Here is a 23,287-nt window from a genome sequence, read left to right as displayed (position 1 = left end):
CATATAGGGCTTTTGTGGAGACATAGTGAAGGTTTTTTAGTTCAGGGTAGGAAATGTTTGGTCTAAGTACATTTTTTTTTTCAATCCACTAGGCAAGCACCTAGGGCTAGTTTTTTTATTAATAACAGAAAAGAAAAATACAACAATTAGAAAATTGTCATTGTCTTCTTTCAATGAAAGGAAATAGACTTTGCACTCTAATGTAACGTACTATCAAAATTGAGCATAATACTCAAATTGATATCACATTATGCCTACTAAAATTTTGTAATTGTAAAAACAACCCAAGTGAGTCCATGTCGACATTGTATCTCCAGTCCAAAGCGTCCCAGTTCCAGTGTGAACATCCGGAACTGTAGCTTATTGAACTGATTTCTGGTGATATCCTTGCATGTGCTTCATCCTGTTTTGTCCTTCTACCTTGCTGCGTTGATATGATAGCCCATTGTGGTCGACAATTACCCGAATGCTTCAGATAACCTTGCCACATGACCTTGAAATCTCCGGCAACCTCTGAATCAGCTGAGGACCCTCACTCTACCACTCGGGCACCTGGATCTCAAACGAGACGGGTATTAGAGATCTGCCTCTGCAAAGGATCCAGTCCACATGCAGATCCTGAGTTTGACGATCCCAGCACAGACAAAGTGCTCGAAATACTAACTTGAGGAACTCAAGAGGTCCCTGCTTCGCACCTTTGAATCCATGATACGTCCGTATAAGGGATACATTTTTCCTCACACGACATTGGGCCAAGCGTCTCTCATGTCACCAACAACTCCATGCTCTCTAGATATCCCAAGAAGAAAATGGCCCGTAGTGGATTTCTTTTGGGTGTTAAATCCTCCATAGTACACGACCGGTAAGCTAGGGGGTAAGGATGCAATATGCTGCCAGGTAAGCAAAGCACCTCGCCTTCGAGCACAAGGACTGAACTCATCCATTGTTGTATTAACAATCTGAAATGAAAAACCTGGTGGCTCAACTCCTTTAAGCTGGAATTGCCCACGTTGCAGTGCACTGTACTGTAGAACCCCAAGACATGCTTTCGGGCACCGAAGGTGATTCAGACAACCAAAACGTTCCCCCTTCTAAAAGCTCGACCTTGTCCTTGTCATAAAAAATGGTACAGTGTTGATCAGAAGTGTCTTCCAGGTCTAAGTAAATTCCATCTTCCCTTTAGCACTTTTTTTGCTTCATTTTGGCACATATTCTCTTGACTTTTAAAGTCCTTTAACTTCTTTATAAGGGGTTAGAGAGACACATTATTACTCTTTCTTGTTCATTTCAAATCTTTTTCTCCTTTCTCAATTTCCACACCTTTCATCTTTTTACTATTATTGAATCCCTTCATTATTTTCTATATTGATCATTCTTTTTGTCTTTTTGATTTTCTTTCTTTTTCATTGCCTTTTCTTTTCTTCATCTTGTACCTTTTACCAAGTTGTTGCATTCCTCGTCTCTCCCCCCAAACTTATGCTTTTGCTATGTGCTAAGAAAAGATCGGGTGCCAATAGAGGGTATTTTTAGAACGGGTAAAGGTTTGTATCGTGATTTTTGAAAGAAAAAAGTCTACGGCTCAAAAGGGTTGACTAGGAATATTATCACTGGTAGGCTATGGAAGTGTTCAAGATATCATTCGGATCAAGGAGAGCCTATAATCACGTCTCAAGTCCAATTACACTTAGGATTTCGCCTAGACAAACATTCAGGGCAAGTTCTAGACCAATGGCTCAAGACTTGGACTTGCAATTCAAATTCTCACCACACAAGCTATGGGATTGCTAAAGAAATAGAGTCAAGGGCCCATAATAACCTTAGCTAAGATTTGAGCAACACGATGGTCCCGAAAAACCACTGGATGATTATCATCCAACACAAGACTCTCAAGGTCACAACTTTCACCATCCTATATACAACAATTTGTTTTTGACCATAGGATCAAAGGCAAATGTGTTAGGCCCAAGTGATGCTTTGCTTGAGGCACCCATAACAACTAACTACTAAAAAGCAAAAAGAAAACAGATTCAAACCCTTAAGAAGGTTGTCATATCATCCATCATCGGGAAGAGCCACTCGGTTCACACAAATTCCACCTTTGGAAAGAATCGTGGCATTAAGAAAACCAAAGGCTTATTGTAAAAACTCAAAATAAGAAGCTACGAACATAAAATAAGAAGCTAAGAAAGGAAAAATGCAGAAAGTAAAATGAATATGTACAAGAGGGGATTTAGTCGAATATACAATAGGGAGAATGAATATATACATAAGAACGTAACTTATATAAAGACCCAAAGTAAAAAGTACGAATAATGCAATGAAATGATTAAATTATATACATACCAAAGATAAAAAGAAAGAAAGCATAAACTACTGTCATATATACAGTCATCCAAATATCCAAATAGGGCTACTCCCTCAAATGAAAGTCGACATTGTCCTCAATGCCAGCTAACCAAAATAAGCATAAAATAAGGAAAGAGAGGAAAAAGAAACTCCCTATGGGCCCTCTGTCTGCATAGGATCCTGAGTCTGGGTCCCTGGGTCCTCTGTCTGCTCGGGAACCTCTGACTGACTCCCTGTTATTTGTGGCTCCACCGGGACCTGGTCCTGGACTGAGTCCTGGGGCATGCTGGAGGAACCGCCCTGCGGGTCCTCTAACTGTATGACTACATCGTCAGAATGGGGAATCACCCTTTTCCTCTTAGGTGGCCTCTCTAACTCCTGATCTGGCTGGGGCTGGGCTGCTAGCGTCGGGTCATGCAATAACAAATCTAAAGGCAGGTGATTCGCCTTCAACCTCTCTACCTCTACCCTTAGCTCTTTCACCGACTCTTTTGAAGCTCGAGTCTTTCTCATTTATTTTGCCTCCCTACCAATCTCCTTCAATGCCTTTCTATGAGAGTCAACAACATCTATGAGCTTTTTCTGGTTGTCCAGAATTTCCTTCAGAGTGTCCTCAATGGACTGTGGGACCTATGGCAGAGGGGGTGTTGACTAGGCTGCCATCGTAGTAGATAGTACAGACAACTTAGAAGTTGTCTGCATCTAGTTGTTGATGTTGGCGAGGGTCTGGTTCAAGCGGTGGGCAGTCAAGGGGTATGCAGTGGATGATGGAATGTCTGGAGTTGAAGAAGTATAGGGTCCTAGGGCCATGTCTGTTGTGGTGGAAGGAGGCTGAGTAGGAGCCACTACCACTACTGGCTCTTCAGACTGGCCAGTTGAAGTAGTGGCTTTGCCCTTGTAGTGCTTGCCTTTAGGGTTGTCATTACCCTGTAGGCTATACCAGGAGAACGATGCCTTCGCTTTCACTTTCATATCAAATTTCCACTTCTCCACATCTAACTTCTCAAGGTACATGGTCAGGAAGTTGGGGAAAGGGATAAGAGCAGTCACCTTCGTTCACCACCCATGTAATTACTTGGGACATCACATTCCCGATGTTAATTGGGTACCCCGCCATGATCAATGCCACCAACATAGCCCGGTGGATAGGAAGTGAGTTGTCGTGGGAGGTAGGGTCTAGCCTGCTACACACAAATGTTTCGGACCCTTTAGCTTCAAAGTTCAGCGTCCTTTTCAGAATCTTCACTCCTATAGTCAACCAATCGGGGGTGGTACCTGGGATTGCCAAGTACTCTACCAACCAATGACGAGAAGCCTCACCCGATGCCATTTTCTCCAAATACAATGAGTCATCCTCCACCAGGAAGCCCAGGTAATCATTTACTATCTTGCCATCAAATTTCACCTTCAAGTTCCGCTCTTTGGTCACTGTGGTGCCCTTTTTGATGTGGGAAACAATAGTGTAGAACTCCTTCACCAAGTGCTCATTGGCATCCTCCACGTGGCCTATGAAATAATCCTATTCAACTTTCTCTCTGAAATGCATCAACATATTGAGGTTGTGAGGCAAAAGGTCTCAGGTGATGAATTTAATCTCGGGTATTAGCTTCCTCTCGGGCCACCAGTCGCACCCCCTTTTTCCCTCCGTGGAGAGGAGTCCGGGTTTCGACATTCATCGAGGTGTGATGACTTATTTCCTTTTTGGGAATTGGGTATTGCATTTTTGAAAAGTCAATACCTAACGATTTTTAAGGTGCGTTAGGGCACCTACAGGGTTTTATCTATAACTACGTTTGATAACCAGAGATAGGGTAAGGGCTTGAAATTATCCTAAGGGAAATGTGTTAGGCACCCCTCAGGATCCACTAGTATGGTTCCCGGCCAGGCAGGTTTTTGTGAATTTGTGCAATTAGCAAATAAACAAGTGAGACTCAAATATGAGGGGATTTAAGTTTAAATACACAAGTGTTTGAAAAACGATTAATAAAAAGCAAGGTTTTGAAAAGAGTTATAATCTAAGCATGCTTATGGATATAAAGAGGGTGTCCTAGGTTTGTTTGTAATATGGATCACATCAATGCAATACCCGATATGACACTCCTCAAAAGAGGGGATACACGTGGTATTAGCGCACCGGTCATCATATTCATATCTACCCTTTCCCGCCCCGCTAAGGTAATTAAAGTGAGGGTTGGTCTTGACTCTTATTGCTTGTTGTTACTCGTCCCTTCCTATCAGTACCGGAGGAATTTAGGACTCCTATTCCTATAATATAGAGGTTCTAGGCAGACCCTCAGGTTTAAAGGTAAAATACTAAAGCGACATACAAAAACATACAAGACTGCAATTAGGGGGAACATATAAGCAAGTAGAAGGCTCAGTTATACCTCTACAAATAATGCACATTGACAGCATGACTTATACACAGTTAAGGTCTGAATTTAAAATCCTAAAGTAGGATGTTTAAGTGGTAACATCAGAACCAGATTTATTACATGACTCAAAAAAGAAGTCCAAATCAGGGTTGCCTACTGATTTTTAACAGTTGAAAATTAAACAAAGGCAGTTCTAGTTTATTTAAGTTATTATCTAAGACTTTCCTAGGCGCAAAGCGAGATGCAGCAGTTGTTCCAAGTCATTAAGACAGTTTGGAGATTATTTTATTACCTAAAACATGTTGTTCTAGTTGTAGAGACTATTGCCAATTTTATTCAGAAACTAAGTGTTTTAAACATAATGCAAACAGGATCCAAGAATATGGTATCTAATATGCACATGCAAATTACAAGGTTGTTGAAAACTGAATCCCTAAGGCATGATTTCTAAATGTACACAAGAGTTGCAGAATTTTTGAAATAACAATTGTTTATACCAGTATTGTTATTGCCCTAGGATCAGGATTTCTAAGTGATAGACATAAAGCATGGACTAATGAATGAAGTGCTGAAGCAAGAAAACATAAATCCTAAGAATATTGTTTTCTAATGCAGGTATGAATCCTAAACATGGTTTCTATTGCACAATTAGGAATATAAACCAAATAGCATGCTTTCTACCCTTTAACAACTATAGCATGCATATTTTTCCATCCCTTTTCACTAGCCACCCCAATACTTGTTTACAAATTATTACAAACCATGTGATAGAATTACATAAGAAAGGAAAAATAAGAAGTTACAACTATAGGAAGCCTGATTCCGACTTCCTCTCTTAGTTATGTAATAAACCACCTCAAATGCCAATATTGTACCCAAGCCTTTCTCATATCTGGGTGTGTCAGAGTTTCTTAAAGGCCTCAAGGGATCTCGGGCAGTGCTCATACCCAGATTTCATAACCAAGGGAGTGAGTGCAGTGTGGAAGGGCCAGCTCTTATGTGTCCAGGTTCAGAGGGAGCCCAAGGGTCCCAAAGCAAGGCTCACACAAAAGGGGCAAAACCTAGTATTCTAAGAGTACGTGTGAGAGTGCTTGACATAGATTCAAGAGAGTTGAGTTGGAAAACAGTTTTGAAAAATTATTGGTTTGAAGTAAATTTGCAACAACAACAGAAGAGTTGCTTAGGGGAAAATAGTTTTGAAAAGGGCAGGGAATCAACACATGCAGAATAGGTCCACAGTACAACTTTAGCAGTTACAAATAGGGAAATAGGGGGTTGAGGACATAGAGGACCCAAATCAGAAACACATAATTAGTCATGAATCAAGTACATTAGGAGACATGCCAGTTGAGGGACATAAACATGAACAAGTAAACATGCTGATCACATTTGGAACAAAGGAGGGCAGAATTTTAAGGATTCTGAGTAAAGCAGTAAACAAAAGGTGCAATTTATCTACATAAGCCATTAATTTAGTGCAGAAAGAGACAAGGATTGACAAACAAGGGAACACATAGAGTTGAGTTTCAGAATTTAAATTGGGAACATACTAGTTGAAGGAGCAAAGTGTAAAAAAAGTAAAGCAATGAGAGTTCTACAGTCTAGCCTTGGCTTTTAGCCGGCTAGACAAGGCAGTAGCACAAGTAGTAGAGAAAGAAATAGAGTTTGATTGTGTAAGTGTGCATTTTTGAACTCAGTTGTTCGTGTCTTTAGAGAAGAGAGGGTTTGATATTTATAGCTTTGAAAATGAGTAGAAAATAAGGTAACAAGTAAAGGTTTAACACAAATATGGAAATAATCACAATCGGAATCCCATTAATACAAGTACTTCCTTTTAATCAAGGAATTACTTCTTAACAGATATCAATATGGATAATTAAGGAAAGAAAATCAATTTGAGGAAGATTGATTTCTGACCATATAAGGGATAGTAAGAATATAGAGTATATAATTGAGTCTAGGTACAGAATATACTTAATTGGGGAAAGGATTCAGTAGGGGTGAAACATCACAGCAAATATAGGAAAGAAATCAATCAATTTATACAAATGAGTAAAATTAAGGGTTTATAAGAAAACCTTGCAATCAAACCGTAACTTAAGGAAATCAAGATCAATCATGAAGGAGTCATGATTCTACACTTCGATATATAAATAGAAAAGAATGAACAGGCGTATCAGACATGCAGGGTCAAACATATTGACAAAAGAAGCAAACTAGATGAATACAAACATATCAAGGTGACATGAGTAGGCTAAGGACTACTCGAAGCATGGTAATCAACAAGTCAAGTAGTCACATAGAACCAAAAATGAAGAAACCAGTCTAACACATAGTAACAGGTAAAGGAGATCTTTTTAAAGACTCTCAGTAACAAGTGAGGAAAACCTTTAAGACATGAGGGGTTTAACAAAGTCGAGTTAAAAAAATGGTAAGAACTCAGAATCAGTCTACAAAGAAAAGGATCTAAACACAAAGAACTCAATCGAAACAAGTATACATACAAAACAAACAAAGACAGTTCCAGAACCCCGGATAAACCAAAGATACTTAGGGTTTTCAACACAACAAACCAGGTAGAAGAAGAACATAAACAAACCATTTAAACATAGTGAAATCATAAGACAACATTGAAAATCGGAGAAGAAGTCTTTTTTTAAAAAAAAAAAATAGGTTAAGAAATCCCTAATTGTTGAAGACAAAGAGTCACTTTGAAAGAAATCGAAAACCTTTTTGAGAAAAACACCAAGAGATTCATAACAAGCACAGATCTAAGGCAGATCTAAAAGAAAATCGGAAGGCTCTTAAAACTAGGGTTTCAGAGAACCTAGAGAAAATGAGAAAAACTTCAAAAAGTTACCGATCTAGCCGGAAAAGCCATAGATCTGACTTGAACAACCATGGATGGCCGGGAAAAGACCATGGATAGAAGTTGAGCAAAGTATGGACTAGATCTCTTCAAGATATTTCCATGAAATCACGAAAACAGGTAACCAAGAGACATAGGAGATCGGTATACGTCTCAAATAGCCATGGGAGTCCATGGATTGAGTGAGAATCAAAGGGGATTAGGGTTAATTTGGGCGGCGGCGGCTAGGGTTTGGATGAGGTTGCAGAGAGAATTGGAGAGGAAGGGGATTCAAGGGCGGTGTATTGGTGGAAATGAATTAGGTTAAGGGGGTCGTTTGGGTTTATTTTAGGCAGGTGGAATGGTGGTCGTTGATCTGAATGATCAACGCCTAGATTAGATAGGGTAGGTAGGGATCTAGGTTTGGGTAGGGTTTAAAAGGGTTAGGGTCGGGTTTAATTAGAAATTGGTCGGGGAATGGGTTTTGATTTGGGTTAGATTTGATAGCCAATTTGGCTAAAATTTAAATAGCCATTTTTTCGTTTTAAATTATAAAAAATAGTAAATGGTTTTTGAAAATGAATTTAAAGGATAAAATGATTTATAACACATAAATAACAATTTAAAAATACAGGATCCAATTTTGTGTGTATAAAACATAATTAAACCTTGAAAGGGCTAATATTGCAATTATGTACAATTTAGCCTAAAAATACTAAATGAAATTGTAAAAGTATCTAAAAATTACTTTATCCATATTTTATAATAATTATAAAAATAAAATAGAAGAATTACGAAAAATAATAATTTTGGAAATAATTATTGGGATTTTATGGATAAAAAAGGGAAATAAATCAATTAAAAAATCTTTAAAAATATGGAAAAATAATAAAACCCTTGGACATTCTTATATATGCAACATTTTGAAGGTATTTTACATATTGAAAATATATAGAAAAAAATTGGGTATCAAAAACTGCCCCTCTTTATTCGGGAAGAATAAAAGAGTTTACAGGTAAAGAAATGATGGCCAATTTTGACCGAGCGAAATGGTTTGAAGAAGATTTAGGCCAAACCCTAGCTTCTGAGTTGCCTACATATCCCTGGTTTTACAGGAATCAAGCTGTATGTAGTTCAGGATCCGTCGGCGGAGTATGCCGATGGAGACTTTTAAGAACGGACACAATATCTAGAGCCGGGTGAGTGATAGGTTTACGGGAATGGTTAAGTTTGGTATGGCTGCGGGTACTGGAGCAAAACCACTCCTGCCGAGTTGGTCGTTGCTTGCCGTCTTACCTGCAAATAAGCAATACAAGCATTATATTGTGCATAGATTTAAACATGATGCAAATTCCCATTGGACCATGAATGTTGTCTTTGGACGATGAGGATGACGTCCTTAGACCATGATGTCCTGGTCCATGAAGCGTATGATAAAGGATTTATAGGACATGAAATGATGCTCTCGGGCTATGAGGATGGTGCCTCCGAACCATGATGCCTTTGAATAATAATATGCAAAAGATTGAAAGAGATCCTGAGGCCATGACATGGTGTTCTCGGGCTATGAAGATGGTGCCTCCGAACGATGACGCCATTGGATGAGTTGGCGATATTTCAGCCCATGAAGGAAGAAGTAGTATGATGCGGACAAGACAGAGCTTAGTCTTGCGAATTGAAGGGCAGAGCTTAGTCCATAAGAAAAGCGAGACAAATAGTGCTTGGTTCGAAGAAAAATGGGAGGTAGAGCTTAGCCTCGGAAGGCAGAATGATAGTCTTGTGCAGAAATGCAGATGGAGACAGTGTTTAGTCTCGAAAGGCAGAATAGTAGCCTTATACAAGAATGCAGATGGAGACAATGCTTAGTATTGGAAGGCATAATGGTAGCCTTATGCAAATTGTAAGGCAGAATGGTAGCCTTATGTAATGCAGATGCAAATGGAGACAACGTTTAGTCTCGGAAGGCAGAATGGTAGCCTTATGCAATGCAAATGCAGATGGAGACAGCGTTTAGCCTCGGAAGGCAGAATAGTAGCCTTATGCAGATCGGAAGGCAGAATGGTAGCCTTATGCAAATCGGAAGGCAGAATGGTATCCTTATGCAAATTGGAAGGCAGAATAGTAGCCTTATGCAATGCAGATGCAGATTTATGCAAATTGAAAGGCAGAATGGTAACCTTATACAAAAATAAAGTAACAAATGACAGTAGAGTTTTCTTAGCTGATGGAAGATTGCGGCATTGTAATTACTGGGAGCATTGTGACTACAGAGCATTTCTTGTGTGTGCTGATAGCAAATGTTGGCAAGTGCAATGGTTCGAAGAGTCGTATTCTTGAACAATGTTTGTTCCATGGGCGTACATTATGTTTAATGATTTCGCAATCCTAGTGCCTGCATCTAAAGAAAAATCATAAGTTTTGCAAAGGGGAAGGTTAGTTCGTATCCCTGCTGGCTTTGCTTGACTCGTTCGGCTTTGATCTGGTGATACCATCTGTATTATTGGGGTAGCATTTCTAGACAAAGCAGTTTCAATAATACACATGCATGATTTTGTAAAAATATGACATAAGTGTATAATAAAAATAATTTTTAGATGAACCGATGACTATGACGTAGCTCGGGACATTGCAATCTCTCTTGCTACGGAATTTTATTGAGTTGTGACCGAACCCATAGGGCTGGCTACGTATCCCCTCTTAAACGGGAATCAGGTCAGGCGTAGTTTAATTTACATCATATAAGGAAAGCATAAAGATTACACATAGTAACTCTTGACTGCATCTGAATTGATCGGCTTTGGCTAGACTTCTCCGTCCATTTCTGCAAGTATGAGGGCTCTTCCTATCAAAACCCGATGAACCATGTATGGACCCTGCCAGTTGGGAGAGAACTTTCCTTTGGCTTCATCTTGATGCGGAAAAAGTTTCTTCAACATCAGCTGCCCCAGTGTGAACTGTCTTGGCTTGACTCTTTTGTTGAAGGATCTGGACATTCTGTTCTGGTAGAGTTGACCCTGGAAAACTACGTTCATTCTTTTTTTGTCTATAAGGGCTAGTTTCTCATAACGACTTTTTACCCACTCTGCGTCGTCGAGCTCAACTTCTTGTATGATCCTTAGGGAAGGAATTTATACCTCAGCGGGAATGATAGCCTTTGTACGATAAACCAGCATATAAAGGGTTGCCCTGGTTGATGTGCGTACTGTGGTGCGTTACCCCAGTAGAGCAAATGATAACTTCGCATGCCAGTGTTTATGCTTCTCTATCATTTTCCTCAATATCTTCTTGATATTCTTGTTGGCAGCTTCTACATCTTCATTCATCTGAGGCCTGTAGGTTGTGGAATTCTTGTGTCTGATCTTAAGGTTTCACACATAGCTTTCATCAAGTCGCTATTGAGGTTGGAGTCGTTATCAGTAATGATTGACTCTGGAATTCCGAATCGACAAACTATGTGGTCGTGGATAAAGTCTGCCACGGTTTTATTAGTCACTACTCTGTAAGATGCCGCTTCAACCCATTTGGTGAAATAGCCAATGGATACCAGGATAAACTTGTGTCCATTGGAAGTGGCAGGCTTGATTGGTCCAATAACATTCATTCCACAGGCGGCAAATGGCCACATTGAGCTCGTTGCATTGAGCTCGTTTGGAGGTACCTTTATCATGTCTGCATGAATCTGACAGTGGTGGCATTTTCGGACATACTGGATGCAGTCTGTTTCCATAGTCATCCAAAAGTAACCATCCCGGAGTATCTTCTTTGCTAAGACAAAACCATTCATATGTGGGCCGCAGGTCCCAGCATGAAATTCCTCTAGTAGCTTAGACGTTTCCTTTGCGTCAACACATTTTATTAGTCCCAAATCAGGAGTCCTCCTATACAGGATACCTCCGCTGTGAAAGAAGTTGTTGGAAAATCTCCGAAGTGTGCGCTTCTGAGTAGGATTTGCAAGCTCCGTGAACTCTCCTTTTTCCAAATATTCCTTGATATCATGAAACCAAAGCTTTTCGTCTGCTTCCTCTTCGACATAGGCATAGTAATCAGGCTAATGATGGATTTTCACTGGAATGGGATCAATGAAATTCTTGTCTGGATGTTGTATCATAGATATAGGGTAGCCAACGCAGCAACAAACTCATTCTAAATTCTAGGAAAATGCTGGAATTCCGTCTTCGTGAACCTTTTTCTCAATGCCTGTACGTGATGCAAATACGGGAGTATCTTAGAGTTCTTGGTCATCCATTCTCCTCGTACCTGATGTATAAGTAAGTCTGAATCTCCAATCACTATTAGCTTCTAAACGTTCATGTCAATGGTCATTTTGAGTCCTAAGATGCGGGCTTCATACTCGGCCATATTGTTAGTTCAGGGGAATCTGAGTTTAGCAGACACCGGATAATGCTGACCGGTTTCTAATGTTAGGACTGCTCCTATGCCAACTCCCTTGAAGTTTGCTGCTCCATCGAAGAACATTCTCCAACTGTCATAGGATTTCGCAATGGCTTCTCCTATGAATGATACCTCTTCATCAGGAAAATGCATTTTCAAGGGTTCATATCCTCCATCTATGGGGTTTTCAGCAAGATGGTCCGCCAGTGCCTGTCCCTTAACTGCTTTCTGAGTTATGTAAACAATATCAAACTCACTCAATAGGATTTGCCATTTGGCTAGCTTGCCGGTAGGCATGGGCTTCTGAAAGATGTACTTCAAGGGATCCATTCTCGATATGAGATATGTAATATAGGTGCAGAAGTAATGTCTCAGCTTCTGAGCTACCCAAGTCAAAGTATAATAGGTGTGTTCCAATAGAGAATACCGGGCCTCGTACGGGGTGAACTTCTTACTGAGATAATAAATGGCTTGCTCCTTCCTCCCTGTTTTATCATGCTGCCCCAGAACATAGCCGAAAGCTCCATCCAACACTGCAAGGTAGAGTACTAATGGTCTTAGGACTAAGACTGGTGGTGTTGACAGGTACTCCTTGATTCTGTCGAAGGCCTTTTGGTAGTCATCGTCCATTTGGTAGCGACGTCCTTCTTCAATAGCTTAAAGGTTGGGTCGCAGATAACTATAGACTGTGCTATAAATCGACTGATGTAGTTAAGCCTCCCCAGGAAACTCATCATATCCTTCTTGTTCTTTGGAGGTGGTAGTTCTTGAATGGCTTTTACTTTTGATGGATCCAGTTCTATTCCCCGTCGGCTTACAATAAACCCAAGCAATTTCCCAGCAGGAACCCCGAATGCACACTTTGCGGGGTTCAGTTTTAAGTTGTATCTCTATAGTCTATTGAAGAACTTCCTCAGATCTTCCATGTGGTCAGTGGCCTTCTTGGATTTGATAATAACATCATCCATATATACCTCTATATCCTTGTGTATCATGTCATGAAAAATGGTAGTCAAGGCCCTCATGTAGGTAGCTCCTGCATTCTTCAGGCCGAATGGCATCATCTTGTAACAGTACACTCCCCACGACGTAATGAAAGTCATTTTCTCAGCATCTTCCTCATCTATCCAGATCTGATAATAACCAGCAAAGTAATCTACGAATGACTGTAGTTCATACTTGGCACAATTATCGATAAGGATGTGTATATTTGGCAAAGGAAGGTCGTCCTTCGGATTGGCCCGGTTGAGATCCCGGTAGTCGACATAGACTCTGACCTTCCCATCCTTCTTTGGAACTAGCACAATGTTGGCTAACCATGTCGGGTATTATACTACTTTGAGAACCGTAGCTTTGATCTGCTTGATGACTTCTTCCTTGATATTCAGACTCATATCAGGCTTGAACTTTCTGAGCTTTTGCTTTACCGGTGGACACATTGGATCAGTTGGCAGTTTGTGAGCCACAATGGACGTACTTAGACCAGTCATGTCATCATACGACCAGGCGATATGTCCTCACACTCCTTCAGAAATTCTATGTATTCTTTCTTTTTTGATGGCGATAGGTGTTCACTGATTCGTGTTTCCTTGACGTTTTCTGCATCTCCCAAGTTGACAATTTTGGTCTCGTCCAGGTTGGACTTAGGTCTGTTCTCAAAGTTCTCAACTTCTTTGACAATCTCATTAGGTATGTCATCTTCCTCTGAATCAATGTTTGTTTGTTGCGTTGTCTCATTGCATGTCACAGTCATTGGTTAATCAAGATAAGTAATAGTAATGCTATATTGGTGAGATAAAGAGAGAAAATAATAGTAATAAATATTAATTCATAATAAAAATCGAAAATATTTTAAATGGAATAACAGTTTTGAACATTGAAGATCTTATTGCTGGAATTGAAAATGCGAAAAGAAAATTATTTAGTAAATAAAATAGTGAATGATGCTTGTTTTAGCATTGCTACCCGAAGCTCGCCGGGCTTTGGTTGTCCTGATGGTTAAATTATTAAGGTGTGCCCCTCTGCTCACAGCCTGTATAGAAGGGCCTTTTTCCCCATCCTCCTCAAGAATAACACAACAGTCCATATCATTGTCCCCTAAAAACAAGTTCTTCATTGCCGCAAGTGCTTCTTCCTCATCTGACCCATAAATAATGTTGGCCTGTTGGAAGGTCTGCTCTAGATATGGTATTGCCTGCTCTAGTAGATAGTAAGGACCGCACCATGGTAGCAACCAGTTGTTGAACTCTTCCTAGGTGTATTCATATCCCAGACCGAAGGTAGTGCCATATTTCTTGAGTTTTATGGGTTTAGAGATTCCTTGGAGGTTTTTGCCGAGCCCTTTGCCAGGTTCGTACCCACTCGAATTCAATATACTCTCGATTTTCTTATCCCACCATTTGTCTTTGTTAACAACATTGACCCATTAGATGTGGTGGTATGTTTCACCACCCTACTTCCTTCTTCCCTCGATTGCCGAAATGGTCTGGCGACTGTATATACAATTGCTACCATATCCGTGAATGATCACTTCCTAGTGATTGCATTGAGATTTTACTGCCTGATGTAGCGTTGAAGCTACGGCCCCAGCAGCATGAATCCATGGCCGTCCCAGCAGCAAGTTGTAAGATGTCGGTACATCTATCACCTGGAAATCGACCTCGAACCAGGTTGGTCCCATTTGCAGGCATAGACTAATCCCACCAATGGTGGACCTCTGAGAACCATCGAAGTCTTTTATATTGATTGCTCCATCCTTTATCTCATGCATCCCTTTACCTAACTTCTTGAGTGTTACTAACGGACAAATGTTAAGACTGGAACCTCCATCGATCAAGATTCTAGTGATGAAATAATCTTCGCATTGCATGGTGATGTGTAGTGTTTTGTTGTGCCCCAGCCCTTCAGGTGAAAGCTCATCCTCATGAAAGGTGATCTTATGGCTTTCTAGCACTTGTCCTACCTTATTATCCACTTCCCCGCTATTGGGCTGGTGTTTTGTTTAACTGGTCAATGAACGAATATTCCTTGGCATGTATCTTCCTCCAAGGTCATCCAGACCTGTCTCAATGTCGGGTCGTCGATTGGAGGCATGCTTGCTTGATTCAGCTAGATGTTCAGGGGTATAGACTCTACCAGTTCTTGTCATACCCTGTGCTGCAACAATTTCAACAATCCTGACCTTGCCTTTCCTTCTCGCTTCGGCTGTATAGTCCCAGGGTACATCATTTTTATAGAATGGCGGAATGGTTGACACTTCCACTAGGACCGGCACGACTATCCTCACTTCGAACGGAACATGTGCTTTGGGTGGCAAGACTGCAACCTCAAATGGTGCGGGTGCATTTGCCAGAGACACAAATTCAACCTCAATTGGTGCTGGTGTCTTTGCAGATGACACTGCTTCAAACTCAAGAGATACAGACATATACACCTCAGTGTCCTCAGACAGTTGGATCTAGACTATGATTGGATTGAGAGTAATTGTTGGTTTCTTTGGGTCATCACCTTTTGCGATCAACCCGATTGATTCCTCGAGATCCCAGTCATCTTCTACTTCAATCATGTGAATACCTCCACCTTTATGGTCTGGTAGAGGGTTGTTGCGGACGTTTGGAGCGGGCTCATTTTCCACAATGATCTTGTTATCAATCAAAGATTGTATCTTAACTTTCAAGGAGCGGCACTCATCGATGGTGTTCCCTTTCATGCTGGATTGGTATGCACTGGACTTGTTTGGGTTAACCTACTGAGATGGATTCTCAAGGGTTGCAACAGGGATGGGGGTGACATAACCAGTAGCTTTGATCCTCTCATACAGCTGGTCGATGGGTTCAGCGATGGCTGTATATTATTTTGGAGGTCTGCGATCAAAATTAGGTCGGGGTATAGGGAAGTTTTGGCGTGTAGGAGGTGATTGATAATGGGATGGTTGAGCATTATAAGTTTGGTAGACATGAGCGGGTTGGGAATATCTGGGTGAAGTAGGTTGATATGTATCAGGTGGAGATGATTGATAAGTTGGTGGCGGATCTTGGTATGAAGGTGAGGGTTCTTGGTAATTTAGGGTTGGCTGGTGTGTGAGTGGAGGTGTTGGGTAAGCTTGGTATTTGAGAGAAGACTTGGTCCTTTGTGCAACCATCACAGCCCATACGTCCCTTTTCTTGGACATACCACGGGACTCAAAGTTTGTAACCATACCACTTTTAATACCTTCTTCAATTCTTTCACCCAGTTTGATAATGTCGGAGAACTTGTGGTTCTCAATCAACATCAGTTGTTCATAGTACTGCGGGTCTTGATCCTGGACAAAGAACTTGTTCATTTGCTCCTTTTCTAAGGCAGGTCTGACCTTAGCAGCTTCAGACCTCCAGCGAGTAGCATACTCACGAAACATCTCTGTAGGCTTCTTCTTCAAGTTCTGGATATAGAACATGTTTGGTGCGTTCTCTGTATTAAACCTGAATCTGTCCATAAAGTCAGACGCCATGCCTACCCAGCTTGACCACTTCTTGGGATCTTAGCTGATGTACCAAGATAATGCATCTCCTTTCAAACTCCTCATGAATAGCTTCATGCGGATCCTTTTATCCTTCCCTACTCTAACTAGCTTGTCGCAATATGTCCTTAGATGGACCATTAGATCACTCGTACCATCAAATATTTTGAACTTAGGAGGTTTGTACCCCTCAGGCACTTTGACATCAGGCTATATGCAAAGGTCCTCGTAGTTCAGCCCCTTAATTCCTTTGCTTCCCTCGACTCCCTGAATTCAGCCGTTCAATTTCTTAAGTTCCTCAGCCAAGTTCCTGATAAGTAGATCATTTTCATCAAATTCAGGTGTGCATGAGATAGGTTGGGTGGAGTGTGGCATGGTCTCCATGTTAATAGGAGTGTTATGGTGGCCTGGTGTATAGGTGTGGAAATAGTCGTTTGCGGAGTTTTGAGATTTTGGGATGAGTAGTGGAGTGTTGTTTAGGGTATGGCAGGTGTTGCATTGGTTCTTTGGTGGATCAGCGTGATGGTGAGGAGCGGGATAATTCTAATGTTTTGGGATATTTTGAGGAGGTGTAGGGTTTGGAGCGTTGGGCAAGTTGATATCTGGGGTGCTGAGGGAAAATGACAGGCTTGCCAGATTCCAAACCCGATCGAGCTCTTCTTGGAATTTCAACAATTTCTGTTCAAGTTGTGACACATTCTCGTTAGGAACCCGAATACCTTGGCCATCAGTGGCCTCTACCCGTTCAGCCATGTTCTCCTTCTTAATGTTGTTCAAATCTTTCATCTTGCCTTTGTTCTTGCTTTTAATAGGACTAAGATGAGGAGTGGGTAGAGGGCCCCTGGATCTTGTGAAATAAGATGATGATGCCAGAGTGTACGAACTAATCTTTGGGGAGGGGAATAATTAAAATAAAAATAAAAATAAAACAAAATCTAACCAAGTCAGTGAGGATTATGAAAAGTATTGCAATATTTAAAACATAATGCGGGAATGTAGAGCGTGTCTTAATTTGGGAACCTCTTTGTGCCTGAGGTAGGCCTAGCGACAAATAGATTTGGAAAACTTCGAATGCCAATAAATGCTTCATTTCATAACATAAAAATAGAAAAATCCCAAAACGATACTAAGATAATAATAAGTCATTATTGGCATTTGGCCTTATTACATTTGGAAAGCTAGTAAACCTAATCTATTTGGCCTCAGAAGGACCTTCCTCAGGTTGAATGCTATCCTTAATCAAATCCTCCAGTTCGCGTATGTTTACCAGTAAAAATGCCTTTGCCAGGTGTTCTCCTTCGTTTCCCATAGTGTTCTGGCAGTCGGTAACTCTCTTCCTCACTTTTCCTTCCAATTCCAGCAGACTGTATTCTAGATATTCCAACTTTTCACTAGCTTTGGCGGCCCTCTCTTTCCACTCATTGATTTGGTCATTCGATGGAGACTCCTCCACCAGTCTAGAAAGAGCGGGGACGTGTTAACCATACCGAAACTGGGGACCTCTCGCCTCACTTTCTGCAAAACAAAAGGGTTAGATCCTACCCCCACTGGACTCGACTATTTAAACATTTATCATCAACACATCAATATTTAGTTCTCCCAATAAATGCACAGAACGTGATGATGTCCGTTTGGGTTTAGGGAAACCCACTGGACTTTTTGGACAAGGCTATCTTAAAGGATCATTATGTGGACGACATAACTGACCCAACTAGGTTTGACCATGATGCATACACAATTTAAACAAAGTAAGGTTTCTATGGGGTTTTAGACTAGTACCCTTGAGCGGACAACTCAAGGGTGAAGGCATGGAACTGTCGACTACACTGCTGATCGACTAGTTTTACCGCAAATAAGTCTTTCCGAATTTGGGGGTAATGATATAGGAAGGGAGCAACCACTCATCAAGCGTTGTTATAGTATTTGTTTGGCACGAGTGGAGTATGATATAGAGCATTATTATGCAATAATTAAAAGCATGTTGGCACGTGTATTTGCACGTTAAGAAAGCGATAAATACAGCAGTTTTATAATTTAAAGCAGCAGTAAAGGAAGGAAACAAGGAAGATATGTCAGTTTCTCTTTTGAATAAGAAATTAAATGCTTTAAAGAAATTAAAGAAGTAATTGCACATAGGAAGGTACAAATTTACAAGAACAATCTAAAATGATAAAAGCCTAAAATCCCCAGCAGAGTCACCATATTGTCAGGACGCCTTTTTCCCTCTACAGAGAGGAGTCCGGGTTTTGACATTCATGGAAGTGTGATGACTCATTTCCTTTTTGGGAATTGGGTATTGCATTTTTGAAGAGTCATCACCTAACGATTTTTAAGGTGTGTTAGGGCACCTACATGGTTTTATCTATAATTACGTTTGATAACCACAGATAGGGTAAGGGATTGAAATTATCCTAAGGGGAAAGTGTTAGGCACCCCTCAGGATCCACTAGTGTGGTTCCCGACCAGACAGTTTTTTGTGAATTTGTGCAATTAGCAAATAAACAAGTGAGGCTCAAATAAGAGGGGATTTTAGTTTAAATACACAAGTGTTTGAAAAATGATTAATAAAAAGTAAGGTTTTGAAAAGAGTTATAATCTAAGAATACTTATGGATATAAAGGGGGTATCCTAGGTTTGTTTGTAATATAGATCACATCAATGCAATACCCGGTATGACACTCTTCAAAAGAGGGGATACACGTGGTATTATCCATATCTACTCTTTCCCGCCTCGTGAAGGTAATTAAAGCAGGGGTTGGTTTCGACTCCTCTTGCATGTTGTTACCCGTCCCTTCCTATCATTCTTGGAGGAATTTAGGACTCATATTCCTATCAGACGAAGGTTCTAGGCAGACCCTCAGGTTTAAAGGCAAAATACTAAAGCGACATACAAAAACATACAAGATTGTAACTAGGGGAAACATACAAGCAAGTAGAAGGCTCAGTTATACCTCCACAAATAATTCACATTCACAGCATGACTTATACACAGTTAAGGTCTGAATTTAAAATCCTATAGCAGGGTGTTTAAGTGGTAACATCAGAACCAGATTTATTACATGACTTAGAAAAAAAGTCTGAATCAGGTTTGCCTACTGATTTTTAATAGTTGATAATTAAACAAAGGCAGTTCCAGTTTATTTAAGTTATTACCTAAGGCTTTCCTAGGCCCAAAGTGAGATGCAATAGTTGTTCCAAATCAATAAGACAGTTTGGAGATTATTGTATTACCTAAAACATGATGTTCTAGTTGTAGAGACTATTGCCAATTTTATTTAGAAAATATCACAGTGTGAAAATTATTGCTTTACTACCCTTTTCATAAATCAGTAGTTAACTAAGTGTTTTAAACAGAATGCAAGCAGGATCCTAGAATATGGTATCTAATATGTACATGCAAATTACAAGGTTGTTGAAAACTAAATCCCTAAGGCATGATTTCTAAATGTACACAAGAGCTGCAGAATTTTTGAAATAACAGTTGTTTATACCAGTGTTGTTATTGCCTTAGGAGCAGGATTTCTAAGTGATAGACATAAAGCATGGACTAATGAATGAAGTGCTGAAGCAAGAAAACATAAATCCTAAGAACATGGTTTTCTAATGCAGGTATGAATCCTAAACATGGTTTCTATTGCACAATTAAGAATATAAACCTAATAACATGTTTTCTACCCTTTAACAACTATAGCATGCATATTTTCCCATCCCTTTTCACTAGACACCCCAATACTTGTTTATAAATTATTACAGACCATGTGATAGAATTACATAAGAAAGGAAAAATAAGAATTTACAACTATAGGAAGCCTGATTCTGACTTCCTCTCTTAGTTATGTAATAAACCACCTCAAATGCCAATATTGTTCCCAAGCCTTTCTCATATTTGGGTGTGTCAGAGTGTGGAAGGGCCAGCTCTTATGTGTCCGGGTTCAGAGGGAGCCCAAGGGTCCCAAAGCAAGGCTCACACAAAAGGGGCAGGACCTAATATTCTAAGAGTACATGTGAGAGTGTTTGACATATATTCAAGAGAGTTGAGTTGGAAAATAGTTTTGAAAAATGATTGGTTTGAAGTAAATTTGCAACAGTAACAGAAGAGTTGCTTAGGGGAAAATAGTTTTGAAAAAGGGCAGGGAATCAGCACATGCAGAATAGGTCCACAGTATAACTTCAGTAGTTGCAAATAGGGAAATAGGGGGGTTTGGGACATAGAGGACCCAAATCAGAAACACATAATTAGTCATGAATCAAGTACATTAGGAGACATGCTAGTTGAGGGACATAAACAGAGTAAACATGCTGATCACATTTGGAACAAAGGAGGGTAGAATTTTAAGTGTGTTGAGTAAAGCAGTAAACAAAAGGTGCAATTTAACAGCATAAGCCATTAAGTTAGTGCAGAAAGGGACAAGGGTTAACAAACAAGGGAACACATAGAGTTGAGTTTCAGAATTTTAATTGAGAACATACCAGTTGAAGGAGCAAAGTGCAGAAAAAGTAAAGCAATAAGAGTTCCATAGTCTAGCCTTGACTTTTAGCCGGCTAGACAAGGCAGTAGCACAAATAGTAGAGAAACAAAGAGAGTTTGAATGTGTAAGTGTGCATTTTTGAACTCAGTTGTTCGTGTCTTTAGAGAAGAGATGGTAGGATATTTATAGCTTTGAAAAAGAGTAGAAAATAAGGTAACAAGTAAAGGTTTAACATAAATATGGAAATAATCACAATCAGAATCCCATTAATACAAGTACTTCCCTTTAATCAAGGAATTACTTCTTAACGGATATCAACAGGGATAATTAAGGAAAGAAAATCAATTTGAGAAAGATTGATTTCTAACCATATAAGAGATAGTAAGAATATAAAGTATACAATTGAGTCTAGGTACAGAATATACTTAATTGGGGAAAGGATTTAGCAGGGGTGAAACATCACAGCAAATAAAGGAACATAAACAACACAACAAACTAGGTAGAAGAAGAACATAAACAAACCATTTAAACATAGTTAAATCATAAGACAACATTGAAAATCGGAGAAGAAGTCTTTTTTTAAAAAAAAAAGTTAAGAAAACCCTAATCATTGAAGACGAAGAGTCACTTTGAAAGAAATCGAAAACCTTTTTGAGAAAAACACCAAGAGATTCATTAAATGCATAGATCTAAAAGAAAATCGGAAAGCTCTTAAAACTAGGGTTTCAGAGAATCCAGAGAAAGTGAGAAAAACTTCGAAAAGTTACCGATCTAGCCGGAAATGTCATGGATCTGACTTGAACGGTCATGGATGGCTGGGCAAACACCATGGATAGAAGTTGAGCAAAGTCTGGACTAGATCTCTTCTAGATCTTTCCATGAAATCACGAAAACAGGCAACCAAGAGACATAGGAGATCGTTACACGTCTCGAACAGCCATGGGAGTCCATGGATTGAGTGAGAATCGAAAGGGATTAGGTTTTAATTTAGGTGGAGAAGGCTAGGGTTTGGGTGAAGTTGCAGAGAGAATTGGAGAGGAAGGGGATTCAGGGGTGGCGGGTTGGTAGAAATGAATTAGTTTAAGGGGGTCGTTTCGGTTTATTTTAGGCAGGTGGAATGGTGGTCGTTGATCTAAATGATCAACGGCCCAGATTAGATGGGGTAGGTGGGGATCTGGATTTGGGTAGGGTTTAAAAGGGTTAGGGTCGGGTTTATTAGAATTTGGCCTGGGGAATGGGTTTTGATTTGGGTTAGATTTGAATGCCAATATGGCTAAAATTTAAATAGCCATTGTTTCCCTTTTTAATTTATAAAAATAGTAAATGATTTCTTAAAAATAATTTAAAAGGCAAATATGATTTATAACACATAAATAACAATTTAAAAATACAGGATTCAATTTTATGTGTATAAAACATAATTAAACCTTGAAAGGGCTAATATTGCAATTATATGCAATTTAGCCTAAAAATACTAAATGAAATTGTAAAAATATGTAAAAATTGATTTATCCATATTTTGGAATAACTACAAAAATACAATAGAAGAATTATCAAAAATAATAATTTTGGAAATAATTATTGGGATTTTATGGATAAAAAAGGGGAAATAAATCAATTAAAAAACCTTTAAAAATATGGAAAAATAATAAAACCCTTGGACATACTTATATATGCATACATATGCTATTTTGAAGGTATTTTGCATATTTAAAATATATATAAAAAAATTGGGTATCACCACCACCACTCTCTGAACTTGTGATAGGCAACCTCACTCACAAACCGGTCCTGCCATGCCTCCGGATTTCTGGTCCTCTCTACCCTTCCTACTTCTTCCCCTTCTTCTTCTACGAGACCCTCCCTGGATAGTGAAGCTGTAGGAGAAGTGGAATATTCATTGCCACTACCGGCAGCTGAGCCCTCAGACGACTCAGAAGATATGCGCACTGATGCTTGGGCAGTGGGAGAGACTGGAGGTGTATCCCTCAACCTGTTCCTCTCCGGCCAGTCAGAAACATACTCTGGCACGGAGTCTGATGATGCCTCCCGCGAAGGTGCATACTCACTCACCGATTGGTCAATGGCTCTATCAGCAGCCTTTATGAGTCTCATGGTATTTTTTATGTTTTGCCGGGCTTACGGGGTCAATTTGATCATACCCTTTCCTCTACCTCGGGAGGACTCTCCTTTGCCCTGTTTTTTTCTACCACTGCCTCGTGATCGAACCATTGTCTGCAAACAACATTCTGTTTTGCCTTGTTAGTATCAGTAGAATTAATGAAATTCAGAATTGCAAGAAAAATTATTGCAGCCAGTCAAAATTTGCAGAATGCGGACCGCACAAAATGAAGTGCAG

The 23,287-nt window shown here is 39.9% G+C and overlaps 1 pseudogene; it reads right to left on the bottom strand.

The window, feature by feature from the left end:
* Positions 1-537: 537 nt before the first annotated feature.
* On the bottom strand, positions 538-23,043 carry LOC107809568 (uncharacterized; annotated as a pseudogene).
* Between the last annotated feature and the right edge of the window lie 244 nt (positions 23,044-23,287).

The sequence above is a fragment of the Nicotiana tabacum genome, chromosome 22 (genome assembly GCF_000715075.1).
Source record: "Nicotiana tabacum cultivar K326 chromosome 22, ASM71507v2, whole genome shotgun sequence".
Classification (NCBI taxonomy): Eukaryota; Viridiplantae; Streptophyta; class Magnoliopsida; order Solanales; family Solanaceae; genus Nicotiana; species Nicotiana tabacum.
The sequence above is the reverse complement of the archived record's forward strand: the minus strand, read 5'-3'. Positions and strand labels throughout refer to the sequence as shown.